Genomic DNA, 20719 nt, shown 5'->3' with positions numbered 1-20719 from the left:
AAAGCTAAACCAATTATTACAAAATGGGCATAAATGGAAATAGTTTTGAAAATGTTTGTTTCTTAACTTAAGGTTGTGAGGGTTGCCCCCTGTTAAAAAAATCAAATTCAATTTGAATTAGGGGAATTAGGTGATAGAAATATGTATTTGTGCCAGACGGTAAAGGTTAAGTATGTAGTATTTTGTAAACATTTTGAAGAGGGTTGCCACCTGTTTGAAAAGTCTAATTTATATGAAGTATTAAAATATGGACGTCAATCGAATGAATCTTAAGAGATCTTTAGTTGGAACGTTTAGAATATTTTTAAAGTGTTTGAAGAGGGCTGCCACCTGTTTAAAAATTAAGTTCAAATTATTTGAATAGTTAAATCAATATTTACTAGTTGGGTACCAATCGCAGTAGTTTTGAAAATTCTTTATTTCTTAACTGCGTGTAGGAGGGTTGCCACCTGCTTAAACAATCAAATTCAATTTGAATTAAGGCAATGAGGTAATTAAAATAGGTATAACAATATGGGTGTCAGACGATAGAGATTTAAGAAGATTTTAGATTGAACATATTTTTAATAGGGCTGCCACTTGTTCGAAAAGTCTAATTTAATTCAATTATCGATATAAAACTAAAAATTGTTACGAAATCTTAGTTTAGACATTGAGAATATATTTTATGAGTTTGAGGAGGGTTGCCACCTGTGTAAAATGTTATCAAACAAAAAAGTATTAGCAAATCTTAGTTTAAACATTAGGAATATTTTTAAAGCATTTGAGTAGGGTATCCACCTGTTTAAAAAGTTAAATTCGAATTATCTATCTATCTATATATATAATACGCGAAGGAATTTTTTTGCAGCATAAAAGATCTGTACCCTTTGCCCGATTTTCAAAAATGAGATGTCAGATTAAAGTGCTTGGTCTGTAGATGTGCAATAAGGTTTTACTTTTTCGAAAAGAGTTGGCACCTGATAAAAAAATTGCATTCAAATAATTTAATAATCAATGCCATCAGATCCACACCGTTCGTTCGATTTTCAAAAGAGAGGTGTCAAATCAAAGGGCTCTGACTTTAGGTGTGCAATAAGGCTTAACTTTTTCGAAAAGAGTTGCCACCTTTTAAAAAATTAAGTTCAAAATAATAGGCGAAGGCATTTTTTGTTCCGCATAAAAAATCTGCACCGTTCGTTCGATTTTCAAAAATGGGGTGTCAAATTAAAGCGCCTGGCCTGTAGATGTGCAAACTGGTTTTATTTTTTTGAAAGGAGTTGCCACCTGATAAAAATTGCATTCACATAATTTCATAATCAATGCTATCAGATCCACACCGTTTGGGCTTAGGGTGTGGATGTTCAAGAAGGTTTTACTTTTTCGAAAAAAGTTGCCACCTGTTAAGAAATTAAGCTCAAATTAATTAAAAAGGTAAAACAATTATTAAATATGGGTATCAATCGAAATGGTTTTGAAAAGGCTTTATAACTTAACTACGTATAGGAAGGTTGCCACATGTTAAAAAAATGTTATTCAATTTTAATTAAAGGAATTTGGTAAGTGAAGAAGGTATCGCTATATGGGTGTCATACATGGGTGTTTAAGAAGATAGTAGTTTAAAAATATTTTGAATAGGGTTTCCACCTATATGAAATATTAATGATGGATGTCAAATGAAAGAGCTTTAAGAAATACTTAGTTTGACAATCTAGAACATTTTTGATGGGTTTGAGGGTTGCCCCAGTTTAAATGGCTCAACTAAAAATATTTAATAAGTTAAATGAGTTACTAACCGATGGTTATCAATGGAAATGGGTTTAAAATCCTTTATTTAAGAACTAAATTAAGGAGGATTGCTACGTGTTTAAAAATAAATTTCCACTTAATTCATCAGTTACATGAAATGTTAGTTAGAAAATAAGTTTTTAAGATGGTTCCCGCCTGTTTTGAAAGTGGTATTTCGTTTCATTATACATAAGTTACATGAAATGTTAAAATAGGGTTATCAAAATAACGAGTGTTAAGAAATCTTTAAGCTGAACATTTGTTTTTTTTTGTTGAAAAAATTAAGCTCAAATTATTTAATAAGTTAAATGGATTGTTAAAAGATCTGTATCAATCGAAATGAGTTTGAAAATAATTTATTTCTAAACTGTGTTTAGGACAGTTGCCATGCGCTTAAAAAAATTCAATTCAACTTAGTTCATCAGTTAATTGAAATATGTGTAACAATGCCAGGTGAAAAAATTTAAGTTTGAAAATACTTTTAATAGGGTTGCCACCTGTTCGAAAAGTCGAATTTGTTTTACTTATACGAAAGATACATAAATGCAATATCGAAATATTAGTGTCAAACGAAAGAGTCTTAAGAAAACTATAGATTGATAATATTTTTAATTAGAGTANTATTAGAGGTGCCATCTATTTTTTTTTGAAGGTCATCACATCTGCAACGTTATATCGAATTTCCAAAATGAGAAGTCAAAATAAAGAACTGGGATTCTACATAGATGTGCACAGGTTTAGTTTTTTTGAAGTTACAGGGAGATTTGAAATTTAATGAAATGAAAACCGACACCATGCGAGACCTCTCATCACTGAGAAATGGTTTAGATTAATTATTAGGAATATTTTTAGAGGTTTTTGAATAGGGTTTCACCTGTTTAAAATATTTAATTAAATGCTGCCATTTTGACGCCATGTGGGTTCACTAGTAATACATAATTGCTGTTCAAACATCTTTGAACATGTGTGAATACATACAAACATACATATATGCCTGGGTCTTAAAAATACTCAAACTTAAAATTGTAATAAATTTTTCTAATCCTTGAATATATATTAAGGAAAGATAAAAAGTGTGCACTTGCACCAAAACTAAAATACAGTCCACTGAAGAAAATATAGATAGAAGAAAATATAAATTCATATGTATATATCCAAACACAAACATACGATAAGAATGTCAAGTGTATTCGACGCACAAAAGTAGGTAATTAAATGTAAGGAACGTTCGCGAGAAACAATAAAATATTGAATCGGTTGATCCTTTATCAGTCGTAAAAATATAAACACACATAAAATGCAGCGCATACGGGAAAGATTAAAAAATCAATACTGAAAATGCATTGCCTATCAATAGGTCCATTCAATATCAAAAAATTGTTACGAATTGTTACTAGTACTTGCAAGTTTTTACTGGAAATGCATTCAATAACCCAAAATATTTGCAAGAGAGAGCGAATTCGAGAGCGTAACCACCCGAGAGAGCTGCAAATTCTTGCAAGCTNACCACAAATAGACTACATGGTCCAACGATTTTTGCAGGGTCCCCCCACCAGTGGTAAGGGGTAAAACTTTTAATATTGAAAGTACTAACCTCTTATTTTATTAGACTCTACTTCCCCCACCAGTGGTAAGGGGTAGAGAATTTTAGAATAAGAGTATTTGTAGTTCAAGCATTGCTGAGAATTACTTGTTACCCCCCACCCGAGGTAAGGAACAAGTGACTCAGCTCTGCATCGAACAATTGCTAAGTCCTTTCGTTTGACAGTGACGGTGCAGAACTGANCAGGAATTTGCAGGAGTCAAAAAGTAAGGTTATGTTTCAAATTCAAATGTTAACAAACTGTTTAAGAGGATGATTTGATGAAACATAATTGGTGACATGAAAATATGGATGAAAAATTTAAATCTATTGTATATTTTTTCATTTTTATAACGATGAAAACTATTCTTAATTAAAAAGAAAATTGCGCGCCAAATTTAAAATCCCAAACAGTCAACGACGTAGCGTAGACGTAAGTTGATATGCTGCTACGTACATCAACCTACGTTTACGGTACGTCGTTGACTAACTGCGCTTTAACCATCAGAAAGAGTCAAAATGGTTAAGTTGCAAGTTTTTACTAGTTTTGCGTTCAATAACTTTTTCTGGAAATTTTCTCTTGCTCTCAATTTTACTATCTATTTTTCTTTTACGCTCTTGCTGCAAATACTTACTGGAAAAGTTATTCAATGGACCTAATATTCTCAACATGCAAAGATGTAGCAGATACGCACAACTAAAATACCATAAGTACCAATGCACTGGTTTCTTATTTTATCTTTTGTAGACATACATGCATACACACACACACATATGTTCATATACAATTAGTTAGGAAACATAAAGTAAGAAAATTGTATATAAAGATGAAATATTTAATAAATATTCGGAATCGTAAAGACTCTCAATAACACTCTTTTTCTTCTATATTTTATTTTGTATGCTTTACTTCCCCCCACTAGCGGTAAGGGGTAAAGCATTTTATAATTTTTATTCCCCTTTCTTTATTAAGGTGTTACTNTATTGAAAGTACTAACCTCTTATTTTATTAGACTCTACTTCCCCCACCAGTGGTAAGGGGTAGAGAATTTTAGAATAAGAGTATTTGTAGTTCAAGCATTGCTGAGAATTACTTGTTACCCCCCACCCGAGGTAAGGAACAAGTGACTCAGCTCTGCATCGAACAATTGCTAAGTCCTTTCGTTTGACAGTGACGGTGCAGAACTGATCTCAAGTAGCACACTGGTGTATAAATTGGTGTACATTTATGAATTTTGGTATAAATATGATTAATTGTACCGAAATTCACAAATTTACACCAAGTTATACACCAATGTGCTACTTGAGATGCCTACGCTTATTATGATTGAATATAGTAATTATATTAACAGGTGGCAACACTATTAAAAAAAAATAAAATATTATTGCTTTTCTAGAACATCTTTTAATTAAAAAGGGGCACCCCTACTCAAAAAGTAGTACATTATTGATAATCTAAAAGCCGAGCCCTTTCATTTGACACCCACCTTTTGTAATCCAACGAACGGTGCGGATCTTATAGTTTTTTGACAGATGGTAACCCTATTAAAATTTTAAATAAAAAAGGGCACTCTCCGATCGATACATAGTATATAAGAGAAAATCTCGTCCAAATTCGTTTAGTAGTTTTCGAGATTAGCTCGTTTACCTAATTTGGTATAGATCGCTGAAATACTTTTGGAGATACTCAGGATATATTAAAAATGGGCGGTTCCAATGGATTATTATACATCGTTTAAAGGCCTATGAATCCTCTTCTCAGAATATATTAGATCCTTAAAACACTGTAAGTGACACGAAACAGGTAGTATAAGTTCGTGCGAAACCGAATTCTATATACCCGACGCAGGTATCAAATATCGTCGTTTTAACATTCTCTAACCTACCTTTGCATGATCAGCAGGGGTGTTTTTTCCCCAATTTCAAACGTTCTCGTTAATATTGGGTACCACGCCCAATTCCTAAAAGTCTATAGCAGTCTTATTTATTTATTGTAAGTTAAGTATTTATTTGGAAATAGCAGAGTTTCCGTATTTCTGAAATTTACCGTTAGATATACTGGTCCGATTTTAATAATTTTCAGCGCTACGCCCATTATCCAAAAATTTATAACAATCCAATTTCCTTCTCTGTTGTTATTGCAATAAACGCTTTTGAGTCAATTAGCTTCAATAGTTACTGATTTATCGCAGTTTTTGTGTTATTGTAAATTACCGTTATATGGTAGGTGCGCGTAGTCATTGCCCGGTTTCGAATATTTTAAACTGTCTCGTTGATGATGGGCGAAATAGCGATTTGTCAGTATCAGTAAAAAGAGTGATTGCGATTTTTAAATCACAATGATTTTTTATGGCTATTGCGAACGCTGGTTCTTTTAATAACACAGAAATATTAATAGTTAGTTCCAATAAATGATGACGTTGTTGGATAAATCCTTACCCGTACGGATTTCAGTGGAAAAAATGGGTGTAGGGAAAAGAGGGAAAAGCTTTATTTATTCGCTCAAAAATTGCCAAAATTCACTTCGTTTTTTATTAATATTTGCAGCCATCTTTACTCCTTGATACAAATTTTGAAATAAAAAACTGAAACGTAAATAACGCGATCAAGCAAATCAAACTCCGTTAATGAACATGTCCATTTAAAACAACCGTGGAAAGGTAATGAAAAAACGCCATATACATACGAGCATATTTACAATGATAATTAAAAATTGTAAAATCACCCTTTCTACCAGAAAAAAATCACCATTCGCAACTTCTGTTGACTAGCTATTGTCAGATTTGATTTTCATTCACAGCGCAATATCATGCGAGTAGAAAAATCACCAATCACTGATATTGTTGCCTGGCAGTAGTAGTTTATAGTGAGTTTTAAATCGTAGTGATAAAATCACTGGTAGTGAAATATCACTAGTGAATAGGCTACTGAGATACAGAATTTCCGCATAAGTGGGCTGGGTCATGCCCATTTTCCAAAAATTTCATAATAATATTTTTTTCTACTTCACATACTAGTTTTCAACAATTTGCATGCAATATTAACTAAAATATCACTTTTCTTGAATTTTTCGAAAATACCGTTATCGACTTCTCTATTCAACAACCGTTATGCGAACAACCGTTATGTAAAATTAGCAAAGATTTCTTAGTTTTTTAATTTTTTCCTTGTTAAAGTCCAAAAAATTGCAACATCTTGGGAAAATGATCAGATCTGGAAAACGGTATACAGATCCATAATCTACGAGCCAAAATTAATGGCGTTTTCTTGTCTACCATTGTTGCCTTTTCAGTGCCCTCTACGCACAAATACTAAGGAGAGGGCAATGAAAAGCCAACATTTTTTATAGAAAAGAAAACACATAATTTTACGTGTTTTGGCGTTTTTGTCGTTTGAGATTTTCCCTACAGTGTAATCAAGTGCATGCCTTTTGTCGTTGGTTTTGCAAAACGAGTTTGGTAAAAAGTAGATTACTTGCCTACCAGCCTAAATGGGTCGCTTGCCATGGCACCATTTACTTCTATTCTATTTTATTTATTTTATTTTCTGCTAATTAACTTATTTTTGTTGTCGGCCGCTGTGGGGTAGTGGTAAGCAGTGCGCGCTTCCACTCCGCAACGCCTGGGTTCAAGCCCAGGTCAAAGCAACATCACAAAAAAATATAGAAAAAGGTTTTTTCTTAACAGCAGTCGACCCTCGGCAGGCAATGGAAAACCTCCGAGTGTATTTCTGCCATGAAAAACAGCTTCTCATAAAAATACAATCGCCGTTCGGAGTCGGCGTAAAACTGTAGGTCCCTCCGCTTTGTGTGACAACATCAAGGCTCGGCCAAACACTAACATATGTGTAAGTGCCAATCTATTATTATTATAACCAATTTATTTTTACTATTCCAATGAGGAAAATGCATCGCTTACTAAAATCTGTAATTTTATGAAGAGCAAAGTTTCATTTAATGGGCTAGTAATTGAGCTGTTTGAATTTAAAAGGTTAAGGAGGTATTTTAGGGTAAAATGATAAAAGAAATATATACAGTACTCAAAATACCAAAAATAAATAAAAGAGTTATTAAAAAAACTTCATTTTGTCTATTTTAATGACTCGCCAAGGATGAAAATTTGTATGACTCTAAATCCTTCCAAGGGAAGCTATCAAACTAGAGGGTAATTGGAAAGGTTTTCCTTTCGCATAGGGACCGACCCGGGCTTTACTTCGTATCAAAATAAAATTTAAATTATGCAATTGGAGTATGCAGTTTTTATACCAAATCAACATCTGTCATAAAAATTTGTTTAAGAAAAAAAATACTAGAAATTAAGATTATTCATGGAAAATAGTAGACGACGTATTTATCCCTAAAGTTGTTCGAGTCGACTATACTAGCCCTAAAAGCTAAAGGCCCATTAGCATGATGTCTTTCACGCTTAAAAGTCAGGATATTTTCGTTCAGTTGCACATTCGTAGGCAGGAGATTTTATCACATCCTCTGTCTTTGCATCAACATGCCTATCAGGTGCGGAAATCTTGTGAGACGGCTATGCAAAATATGCACCCAGAACGATTCGCTTTGGGCATTTTGGTAGACGTTGAAAATGTTTTGGCTATGCCACCTTCGATAGCATGTGTAACTCGGTTTTAAAGCATGTAGTAGATGACGTGCTGGATAATTGCCTTCTGGCAATGCAGGGTCGATAGGATTCAGGATTAAACCTACTCAAATAAAATGCGGTGGATGAATGATCACCACTACAATGCGAGCAGTGCTTGTAAACACCGCCATGGCAAGTGAACGATCATTTTAAGACCGCATACTCACAATGTTGTGAGAAAAGGTGGCACCGTCAGTTAGCGCCACTGACCTGACTCAATAAAAAAGTAATTTTTAAGCAAAAAACAAAACCGATTTCAATTCTCATATAAAAATTTAGGAGTACCGTTCATTTTTTCATGATCCAATGATAGGATCTAAACCAGATTAGTATGGGACCACCTCTGAGACACTACCTTTCCGATGCAAAAAGAATTATCAACATCGGTTATGCAGTAGCATACATAAAAAAAAAATCCGACGAGCTGATAACCCCCACCTTTTTTGGCAGTCGGCTAATAAGCTTGAGCCTTTAGTCAACTCGCAAAAATTCACTAAGATACTCAGCGAAAATACATGCATGTATGTACTCCTAAAAGAACTCGAAGTATTCTTTGTCCTCTATAAAAATTTTAATAGACTTATAATCAACGATATTTAAGAAAAAATGCCAAAATATTCTGTGCAACTCAATTTTATTATAAGCTTGCATACTTTTAAATTGGATTAACACTACGGCCAAAAACTGACATAAAACACAAAAGAGTGCATACTTTCGTGTGTCCGTGTTATACAAGTTCATTAATGGAACTGTATATGGGTCATTTCCAAAAAAGTGTACATTTCAGGTATCTCTTATCTTTTTTTTTAAGATTGATAAATTTATCCTCTGAAATCGTTTACCGACGGGAAAATTTGTGCAGAATACAAAACTGCTTTCAGGCTCTTCAAAAATTAATTATTTTTTTCTTATTTTTGCATTTTTGTAAAATATTTTCCAGAATGTCACTTTTTAAAAGTAAGCTAAAGGTGTGAATAAGTTTGGAAACTCATAGAAAAAAATATACTAACCGATAAGCATTGTACTCATTTGTAACACCAAATGCATGCCTTTTAAACATTTGCATATGGGTGTTTCCAGCGGAAGGTCCACCACGACAAAAAAAATAAAAGTTTTATATCTAACGTATTTACGGGCCGATTTGTCTGCTGTTTAAAGTATATACTGGCTATGTAAGTAGAATCATGTTTGCATAAAATGATCTTCCTAGGTGGTGCCAAGGTCGAGATATTTCGAAAAACCGTATTTATGGTCCGATTTGGTGCGAATTTGGCGTATGTGGTTGGAACATAATAAATCATAGATTTCCAATAAATTGACCCTGAATTGGCGCTGAAGTTAAAATATAAAGTATATTCTACATAAAATACATGTTTTATTTGCGTTAAAAATTCATTTAAAAGCAATATTAACAAAAATATAACGATGGAAATTTATGTCACGTGACGCCACGTCACGTCACGTTTCACACTTGGGGTTGTAAAAGAGAATTGAAACAATTTGCATTAATTCAAAAAACTCTAAAAACAACTAGAATTGCTCCAAATCATATTAAAATAAGTTTCATGAAAATAGCCATCCACAATTCGCAGAGTTTTGCGATTTTGTAAGAAAAGAAAAAATCAACTTCCATTTTTTGTCACGTAACGACACTCTCTTTAAATGCTTATATTTCAGGACCAAGCAGTTCGATTGATTTCATTTTTCGGTTAAATATAGAGCTAATTATGTGCTATACAATGGCCCAAAAAAGTTAAAGAAAACAAATGGTATTCCTTTTTTGTATCACATTGAAATCGTACGACTGTCACGTGCGCCACCATGGGAATGCCCATATCACATTTATCACATAAGCTAATGTTGCAGGGAGTTTTTCTTGGGATGCAGACCTTTAGTTTAATCTTTCTTCGGCAACAACTTACCATATATGTATTTTAAACACTTTTGGATACATAAGCTATTTAATTAAAAAATTCATTTCCATCTAAAAGTGAAATTCTGGAAATATTTCAACTTTTTTTTTATTTCTAAGAGTCTTATTTTACGAAAATATAAAAACAAGGAAACCATTGAAACTCCTTAAGAAATAAAAACGCATTGCTAATTATCTTATTTTTAGTGTTTTTTGCATAAAACACTGGGTGGCATTCAGGAAACATTTAGCCGTACTTACCATGGTGCAAGTATAGATTTACTGAAAAACACAAAATAATTACTTCTATTAAGATATTTCTTATGTCATTCGATCAACAACTTCTTGCGCTTGTTAACTACAATGAACATAGGCAAGCAAAACAACTAAAGTTAATATCACGGCAAAATTTATAAAACTGACATTCTGGAAAATTCGGAGGGACAATGTTATAATAGAAAGCCGCGCTTATGTTGATAAAATTGTTCAGACAAAAAATAGAATAAAATAATAGTTAAGGTGGGAGTTCACAAACAGTTGCGCATTTTTTCATTTCTTCTTTGTTTAAACTTTCTTTCATGTTGGTTATCGAACAACCTGATCGGGTACAAATATTGTTATATGGAGTAGATAACATATATCAGAGAAATACCGTTCGCAAAAAAATAAGGTTTAAAATAGTAAAAACAGCTTTGTTCGTAGCTTATTATTTGGATCATATAAAGCTGTTTCATTTCATTTTTCGTTTTTACCACCATAAAAAAAATTAAAAATGTTGTCAAAATAATTTTCAAACATGATTTGAAGGATCCCCGCGAATAACGTTGTAAAAGACAAAATTATAATTTTTCAGGAGAGCAAAAAAATGCTTACTGAAAGAAAGATCATTATATTTTATGAAGTTTTTAGCTTGTCAAACATACTGTTAAATAAAACTTTCATGCAAACAATCAACAAAATTTAACTTCAAAATATATACATGTAAATTTACTAACTTAAACCTTCTTTCGTTATATACGCATTTTCACTATTTTCTTAACTTTTATTACTGAAATCCTTCAAATTTCCACATTAGATTTTCTTTCTGTATCTCTGTTACACTTACATTTACAATTTACTTTTATCAACATAGACTATAAAAGAAATACTAAGTACTGTTTGAGTTTGTTTGAAAATACTTGACTACATGGCAGGTATTAATTGCATTAGTTTTTATTTAATTTCAAACTTTCATTTCCCTATAACTAAACTAACCAAAATAGCGAGTCCGGAAACGCTCACAAGTGGATGATGAGAAAGTGCATTAACCCAGTGAAGCACCAAATCTCTTAATCATACAAAATCAAACTGCAAAGCTATTAATATATTCATTATATTATGTTGTTACGATAAGCGCATTTCAGCTTTGAATTCTTACACAGAAATGCATACAAACACACTCTTTGTTCGAAATTGCGTGCAGCGCTCTCTGAGTTTTGTAGAGCTGGCGTCCAGCATGCGTGTAGCGAAATGGTTGCACTAAGAGGTGATGAGCGAATGAATTGTGGACTGTGTTTTTGAGATGCACGTTTATGGAATGCTCCTTATTGGCGCGAAACAAATTGCTTTCAAAGGCTAAAAAAATGCACGCGTACAATTTTTAGCGTATTTTATTTTGTTTCATAAATTTTTTCTTTTTATTATTTTTGTTAAAGAAAATGATAAACTTATTTTGCTTAAAATACCAGCATCCGTTTCTTTACATTCTTAAAGTTAAAAGAAAATATACATTTTTTGAGAGTTCAAATTTATGAGGAAAATTTATGCGTTTAGTCGTCAATATACATATATACATATATGTTCATATGAATGAATGCCAATACGTAAATAGAGAGAGTACAATTTTTGTTACTTGCAAACTTTAGACAGAAGTTTATATTTTCCTAAACTTGACGCTCCAAAGGAAGCTTGGTTTTGGTCGTACATTATCCCAGTGGGTTCTATTTCAGAAAAAGACACATACATATGAGGCCATGAGAGCAGAAGCGGTCTAAGCCAAACATTTTTTTTTTGTGTACTTACCTAATTAATTAGCCTCAAATGTGATAAATTATAAAATAAAATTCACTCATTCCATTACTTGATGGTAAAGGCTATATCTTGCGCCTTGAAATTAAGGAATACGCATTTTTATTTTAATATTTGCAGGTTTTCGCCATTCAGAAATGGTTCTAGCAGTTTGTACTTTTTTCCTTAGTTTGCTATTCTTCTACAGCTTATATTACGCCACTTAAACAGTTGAGGAAATTTTCTTAATATTATAATATCAATAATGCAGTTTGTATGTAAATTTTTTCAATTATTTAGACGATTTAAGTTCCATATTCCTGTTGTATATGTAATACATAATAATAATAATAGATTGGCGCTTACACATATGTTAGTGTTTGGCTGAGCTTCTATGTAATACATATCGTCGTTTAAAGTACAAAGCCGCCTATCAACAAAATGCAAAACCGCGTATGTGAGGTTGCATAAATTAATTTCTAGATAGTAAGAACACTCATATATCAAAATGGTTCAATTTTTTATAAAGCAATCGCATTTCTGGCTAGTATATTTCAGAACGAATGGATACGGATTGGGCCAAGAGCTTGTGTGAGCAAATCCAACTTTTGGCAGCAAATGTCAATTACGCGGTTTTGCAGAATAACGATACGCGGTTTATGTATATCATCCACAATTCATCCTTATCAGCATATGGCTTATCATCTGCCTCCAATTACAACAGAGGCTGCAGCTCAATCACTAAGTACGCGATTGTGTGCATTGGCATGTGAAACAGGAAGCATGCGGAACTTGGCACCAACACTCGCTAAACATAACGCGAACATATGCGTAGAAAAGTGAAGAAGGTAGATGCTCTCTCCTTGTACTATTCATTCCTGTGAACTTTTTCTCTCGTGCGCTCTTTCTCTTTCTCTTAGCATTTATTATGTTACTCATACGCTACGCTGAACGATGTGAAGCCTTTGGTGCCTTTTGTCTGTGAGCAGATTTTCGAAATTGAATGCGAAAATTGTAGAAACCGAAGATGTCTATGTCACTCGGCACTGTGGCAGTAGTTAGACAATCTCAACTTCGTGTGCTACGAATTAATGTTTGTTTTTTGTTGTTGTATTTCTAACAGTAGTGTAGTCGGTGTAGCATTCGCGCGCTACAAACGAGGAAAAACTAATTTTCCACCAATGGACTCGATTCAGTCTTGTGTCGGTATTAGCATTGGACGGGAACGTTTCCTCCTAGCGACCAAAGCAGCGGTTAGGCCAGCGAGCGCGCTCAAAGCGGATACGATGCAGTAAAAGCGCTAAAAGTGCAAAGTGACATGCATCCATTTCTGCAATAGAAAATTTATATAAGCGAAAGTTTAAAAGACGGAATTGATTTTCAAAGAGGTAACAAAAGTGTTGATGTGATAAGTGATTTGATAAAAGATGAGAAAAGTTTTTGGAAACAGAAAATAAGGAATAATGTTGCTATAACAAAAAAAAGTTGGAAGCTTAAATAAATCAAATTAAAACAAAATAGAAAAGTTTGAAGTATAATCTAACAACGCTAACGAAGTGTACGAAATAATGCCAAATAATTTACAGGAATATCTCAAGTGAAGTTAAGAAACCTTGAATGCGATTTAATTAAAAATTTAATACATGCTAAAGTACTGCAATGGAAAAATAATGAAGTAAATAATAGCAAAATAATCATGACTAAATGAATAAGCATAAATAGTATGAAATTATAGAATTACGTGCAGAAAAATTTAAGTTAAAAAATTTCGAGCTAAAAGTCAACAAAAAACAGCTTTCAAACATTAGTAAAAAAAAAATGCTACAATGTAAAGCGAGCAATTCATCCCCTCGAAAGTCATAAATTTCTGCCGGCAAGCTTATTTGCCTACACAGGCACGTTGAATTACGAGGTGTTCGCCGCAATTTTGTGTGCGCTTCCGGCGTCGTTTGTGCATTTCCGGCCGGTCGAGCAGGCGTGCGTGCCAATGTAAACGTACACATATATATAAAATATATAAATACAATAATACTTGTAAAAGAGGTAGTGTTTGTGCGTGCACGAGATGCAAGAATGTGTAAACAATTGAATGTTGGAATTTGAAAACTTTTTGAAATTTTGCGACTATTTGTGACACATGCTTTTTGTAGTGGAAATAATGCGGTAAGAGCTAAGGCGATAATAATTGCTTTCCGCTAATTTTTTCATTTAAGTTATTTGATTAGAACAAAATTATTTTTGTCAATGTTATTGTGGCTTATTAACATATTATTTTTAATATTGTTATTGCGGTTTATACCAAGATTATGTTTATTCGGAAAAATGGAAAAAGCAACAAAGTCTAAACGGTAGAAGTTACAGGTGCTATTTCGGAGATTACCACATCTCCTCATCAGACTTATTTTGTCTAGACTGCAGCAGGGATCGAACCCGCGTTATCGATGTGCAAAGTCAGAAGCGTTAACCAGTGAGCTATGCACACCCCGCTTAGACTTTGTTGCTTTTTCCATTTTTCCTAATAAACATAATAGTGGTATAAAGCTCAATAACCATATTAAAATTATTATTTTTCGCATCTTTTATTAGAATTTTTTGGAAATTTAAAAATCTTTTTTGGAAGCCTTTGGGGTTTTTATTTTTTATTTTTTATGTCTCAATTATGGACCAGAGTTTATCTTTAAGCAAAATAAAATTAGATCTTTGAAGATTATCCAATGAAGGTATTGGTAGTTGAGGCCGCGAGAGCAGATGTGGCCTAACCCAATTTTTTTTTGTACCAGCCGACTTAAAATAGTTTCAAATGGGATGAATTTAAAAATAAAAGTCGCTCATTCCTTAATTTTAAGGTACAAAGCTAAATTACGTACCACGAAATTAATGAATGAGCAACATTTATTTTAAAATTTATAACTTTTGGAACTATTTCAAGAAGTTAACTACAAAAAAAAAAGTTTGGGCCACTTCTGCTTTCATGGCCTCAGTTAGTGAATTTTTACAACATGTGTGAACTAATTTATTACATATTGCCAATTTTGGACTCATTACTCATAATTTGAAAACGAGTAAAATTTTGAAGCTCGGTCAACCAAGAGTAAAAAATATTCGTGGCTCAAATTAATATTACTGTTACATTGAGCCCAAGTGCGTCATTTGGGCGAGGAATTTGAAATGCGTGACCAAATCACACATTTCTTCATACAAATTCGCATTTCCAGAATGACGTATTTCTGCGCATTTAAACAAACTCACGAAGAAAATGCGTTTCAATTGCCGTACTATTTTATTGAACTCACTTGGAAACAAAAGTTCCACAAAAGCTTTGGCTTTATACGTAAGATTTACACATTTTTAGTTAAATCAAAGAATAATTGTCTTTTTGTGTCCAAAAAGTGTTAAAAATATTATAAATATAGTGTTTGTTTACATTAATTTTGTTTTTGTCTTCCCTTTTCAATTGATGAGAAGTCGAAACAAATGAGGATCAAGCAGTGTAAACACCTTCAAATGACTGATTTCAAAGCAGGTATTTGGGGCCAATGAAAATGTAATATAAAGATGAGAATCTTCAAAAATATTTCTTCTACCGAAAGTGCTCCTAAGTGTTGTGTTGTTGTATGTCGTAAGCTTGAAACTTCTAAAAATGTATTTAGCGGGTTCGTAACATACCATAAAGGTCACATTAAGAAACTTCGCAATTTGTCAATTTTATTATGGCGCACAGTGGTCTGAAATCCAAATTGAGGTGGACAAAACTATTTGTTCAAAGACGCTTTGAGGCAATTTGACACGACCTTGTTTCTATATGGTTTTGAGGTCGCTGATTACGAACCTGAAGTCAGATTTTAAAAATTCAAAATAGCGGATCAAATATGACGAACACAAAAATTTAGAAATGAAGGCGTTTTAATAAAACATGGAATGCAAAGGTGCGCTTATTACGAATCTGAAGTCAGATTTAAAAATTCAAAATAGCGGGTCAAATAGGGCGAATAGAAAAATGAAGAATTCGGTAAACTTTTTTAAAACAGGGTATATTGGTATTTTTGATATCGCTGATTACGAGCTCGCATCTAAGTTTCGAATTTTGAAATGGCAATTGATTTGGACAGTCTTTTAGAAGAAAGAGTGTTTGGAGATGGCAATGTCGGATAATTAGTTTTGTATAGTTAAAGTAGAAAACTTTTTTTTTGTGAATCAAATTTAACTTTTTTAGTCTTACGCACACTAAAAAACAGAAAACAAAACACGATTTGATTAGTGGAATTGGTTAGAAAGTGTATCAGTAATAAAGATTGGGCAGAAGGATTGAAAGTGTTAATAAAGTTCGTCGTTGTCTTCTGTGGTAAAGATAGCTTCTCAAGTAAAGATAGTGCTTCATGCGGCAGTTATCTTTAGTTAACCACAAGTCTTTTATTTCGTCATTATATTTGCTTTCGAATAAACCATTTTCAACTTTAAAGCTTTAAATATATACATATATGTATATATATATATATATTGTAGATCTTATACAAATAAATAAGTTTTCAGAAATAATATTAAAAAAAGTCTCAAATTGCGCAAAAATGTAATAATGGTTAAAGCTTACCTCTTATTAAACATTCTTCCATAAATAATTTCTCGGATAAATTGGCACAATTTTACTTTTGCCATTTTAAATTTTTTAATATACAAATTTCAAAACACAAAATTTTGTTGGGGATTTTTAAATATAATAATTGGAAATAGCGTAAAGTAATTTCTTCTTCTTCTTCTTTTTTGGCGCTGTAACCGCCTAAGCGACTTTGGCCGAGTTCAGCAAAGCACGCCAGTCGTTTCTCCTCTGTGCCAACTGACGCCAATTGGAAACGCCAAGTGAAGCCAAGTCCTTCGCCACCTGATCTTTCCATCGCAGTGGGGGCCTCCCTCTTCCTCTGCTACCACCAGCGGGTTCCGAGTTGAATACTTTCAGAGCTGGAGCGTCGGTGTCCATTCGAACGACATGACCAAGCCAGCGGAGCCGCTGTATTTTAATTCGCTGCACTATGTCCATATCGTTGTAAAGCTCATACAGCTCATCGTTCCATCGTCTGCGGTACTCGCCGTCGCCAACGCGTAAAGGCCCGTAAATCTTCCGCAAAATCTTTCTCTCAAACACTCCAAGAGCCGCCTCATCGGATGTTGTCATTGTCCATGCTTCTGCGCCATATACCAGCACGGGCATGATGAGTGACTTATAGAGCGTGGTTTTCGTACGTCGAGAGAGGACTTTACTCCTGAATTGCCTACTCAGTCCAAAGTAGCACTTGTTGGCAAGAGTGATTCTACGTTGGATTTCAATGCTGACATTATTATCGGTGTTAATGCTGGTTCCCAAGTAAACGAAATTCTCTACTTTCTCGAAATTGTAACTGTCAACAGTGACGTGGGTGCCAAGGCGCGAATGTGCTGACTGTTTGTTTGATGACAGGAGATACTTCGTCTTGTCCTCGTTTACCACCAGACCCATGCGCTTTGCTTCCCTATCCAACTTGGAAAAGGCAGAACAGACTTCGCGGTTTTTGTTACCGATGATGTCGATGTCATCGGCATAAGCCAGCAATTGCACGCTCTTGTAGTAAATTGTTCTTGAGCGGTTCAGTTCTGCAGCTCTTATTATCTTCTCCAACATCAGATTAAAGAAGTCACATGAAAGGGAGTCGCCCTGTCTGAAACCCCGTTTTGTGGCGAACGGCTCGGAGAGGTCTTTTCCAATTCTGACGGAGCTGGTGGTATTGCTCAACGTCATTTTACACAGCCGTATGAGTTTTGAGGGGATGCCAAATTCAGACATAGCGGCGTATAGGCAACTCCTTTTAGTGCTGTCAAAAGCGGCTTTAAAGTCGACAAATAGGTGGTGAGTGTCGATCCTTTTCTCGCGGGTCTTTTCCAAGATTTGGCGTATTGTGAATACCTGGTCTATGGTGGATTTGCCAGGTCTAAAGCCACACTGATAAGGCCCAATCAGTTCATTGACGGTGGGCTTCAGTCTTTCACACAATACGCTCGATAAGACCTTGTAACCTATGCTTAGAAGGCTGATCCCGCGGTAGTTGGCGCGAATGGCGGGGTCACCTTTCTTGTGGATTGGGCAGAGCACACTTAAATTCCAGTCGTCGGGCATGCGTTCATCTGACCATATTCTGCACAAGAGTTGATGCATGCACCTTATCAACTCCTCGCCGCCGTACTTGAATAGCTCAGCTGGCAGGCTGTCAGCTCCAGCGGCTTTGTTGTTTTTCAGCCGCGTTATTGCTATACGTACCTCGTCATAGTCAGGCGGTGGAACGTCGACTCCGTCATCATCGACTGCGGGCTCGGGTTCTTCTTCTCCACAACTTTCCGTGCTGCTACCATTTAGTAGGGCGGAAAAGTGTTCCCTCCATAATTTAAGTACGCTCTGGACATCAGTTACTAGGTCGCCATTATTGTTCTTACAGGAGTGCGCCCCGGTCTTTAAACCTTCCGTAAGTCGCCTAACTCTCTGGTAAAATTTTCGGGCATTCTTCCTGTCGGCCAGCATTTCAAGCTCTTCGCACTCACGTATTTCGGCCTCTCTCTTCTTATTGCGGCAAATACGTCTCGCTTCCCTCTTCAGATCCCTATAGCGGTCCCACATAGCGCGCGTTGCGCCCGATCGCAGCGTGGCCCTGTAGGCGGCATCTTTTTTCTCTGCAGCTTCCTGACACTCCTCATCGTACCAGTTGTTCTTTCGGGCTCGCTGAAATCCGACTACTTCTTCGGCGGCGGTACTTAATGAGCGGGAAATGTGGTTCCACTGCTCGCATATGTCGGTTTGTTGAAGAGTGCTCTCTGAGAGCAGGTGTGAGAGTCGAGTAGCGAAAGCGCTGGCTGTCTGTTGTGATTGCAGCTTTTCGACGTTAAGCTTTCCTTGCATATTTGGGCGCACATTTTTTGCTGCACAGAGGCGGGTGCGTATCTTGGCTGCAACAAGATAGTGGTCCGAGTCGATGTTTGGGCCTCGGAGTGTGCGTACGTCTAAAACACTGGAAGCGTGCCTTCCGTCTATCACAACATGATCGATTTGGTTTCTCGTTTTTCGATCCGGAGACAGCCAGGTAGCTTGATGGATCTTTTTATGCTTGAACCTAGTACTGCATACTACCATGTTTCGGGCCCCGGCGAAGTCGATCAGCCTCAATCCGTTGTCGGACGTTTCGTCGTGGAGGCTGAATTTTCCGACGGTGGTTCCAAAGATCCCTTCTTTGCCCACCCTGGCATTGAAGTCGCCAAGCACGATTTTGATATCATGACGGGGGCAGCGCTCGTACGTGCGCTCCAAGCGCTCATAGAAGAGATCCTTGGATGCCTCATCCTTCTCTTCCGTCGGGGCATGGGCGCAGATGAGCGAGATGTTGAAGAATCTCGCTTTGATGCGGATTGTGGCTAGACGCTCGTCCACCGGGGTGAACGACAGTACTCGGCGACGGAGTCTCTCTCCCACCACAAATCCAACTCCGAATTTGCGCTCCTTTACATGGCAGCTGTAGTAGACGTCGCAAGGCCCCAGACATTGTTTGCCTTGCCCCGTCCAACGCATTTCTTGGATGGCGGTGATGTCAGCTTTTGTCCTTACGAGGACATCAACCAGCCGGGCAGAGGCACACCCCCTTTAAGGGTCCGGACATTCCAGTAGCATTACCTCAAATCATAGTCCTTTAAACGTTTGCCGTGATCGTCCACATAAGGGGGGGGGTCTCATCCGAGGCTTTGCCTTGCTTCTTCACTGGAAGTGGTTTTTACGTGGCGGGTCCCAAGGCAGAAAGAGAGGGAGCTTCGGTGGGGCCACTCTGACTTATTCGGTTTAAGGGCTCACTGAAGTCTGCAGCGTCTGTTCACCAGTAGGTGCGACTGCAAGCGGGTGTCTGCTTGGAGCAAGCGGCTCGCTATATAAACGTGTATTTTGTTGCGAAACCACCCCCGTCCCAGCAATGGGTTGTGCGCTGGGCTTGGGACCCGCCACGTAAAAACCTCTTCCAGTGAAGAAGCAAGGCAAAGCCTCGGATGAGACCCCCCCCTTATGTGGACGATCACGGCAAACGTTTAAAGGGCTATGATTTGAGGGAATGCTACTGGAATGTCCGGACCCTTAAAGGGGGTGTGCCTCTGCCCGGCTGGTTGATGTCCTCGTAAGGACAAAAGCTGACATCACCGCCATCCAAGAAATGCGTTGGACGGGGCAAGGCAAAAAATGGGGCCTTGCGACGTCTACTACAGCTGCCATGTAAAGGAGCGCAAATTCGGAGTTGGATTTGTGGTGGGAGAGAGACTCCGCGCCGAGTACTGTCGTTCACCCCGGTGGACGAGCGTCTAGCCACAATCCGCATCAAAGCGAGATTCTTCAACATCTCGCTCATCTGCGCCCATGCCCCGACGGAAGAGAAGGATGAGGCATCCAAGGATCTCTTCTATGAGAGCTTGGAGCGCACATACGAGCGCTGCCCCCGTCATGATATCAAAATCGTGCTTGGCGACTTCAATGCCAGGGTGGGCAAAGAAGGGATCTTTGGAACCACCGTCGGAAAATTCAGCCTCCACGACGAAACGTCTGACAACGGATTGAGGCTGATCGACTTCGCCGGGGCCCGAAACATGGTAGTAGGCAGTACTAGGCTCAAGCATAAAAAGATGCATCAAGCTACCTGGCTGTCTCCGGATCGAAAAACGAGAAACCAAATCGATCATGTTGTGATAGACGGAAGGCACGCTTCCAGTGTTTTAGAC

At 36.3% G+C, this 20719-nt stretch overlaps 1 long non-coding RNA gene across 1 annotated transcript; it reads left to right on the top strand.

Moving 5' to 3' along the window:
• Positions 1-5517: 5517 nt before the first annotated feature.
• On the top strand, positions 5518-13568 carry LOC108359561 (uncharacterized). Its single transcript, XR_001846945.1, has 3 exons — positions 5518-5615; positions 8278-8279; positions 13555-13568. It is a non-coding gene; the product is annotated as an uncharacterized LOC108359561 (long non-coding RNA).
• Positions 13569-20719: the final 7151 nt, after the last annotated feature.

This window comes from Rhagoletis zephyria, unplaced genomic scaffold (genome assembly GCF_001687245.7).
Source record: "Rhagoletis zephyria isolate East Lansing unplaced genomic scaffold, Rhagoletis_zephyria_1.1 Rzeph_scaffold_00410, whole genome shotgun sequence".
NCBI classification, from domain to species: Eukaryota; Metazoa; Arthropoda; class Insecta; order Diptera; family Tephritidae; genus Rhagoletis; species Rhagoletis zephyria.
The sequence above is the reverse complement of the archived record's forward strand: the minus strand, read 5'-3'. Positions and strand labels throughout refer to the sequence as shown.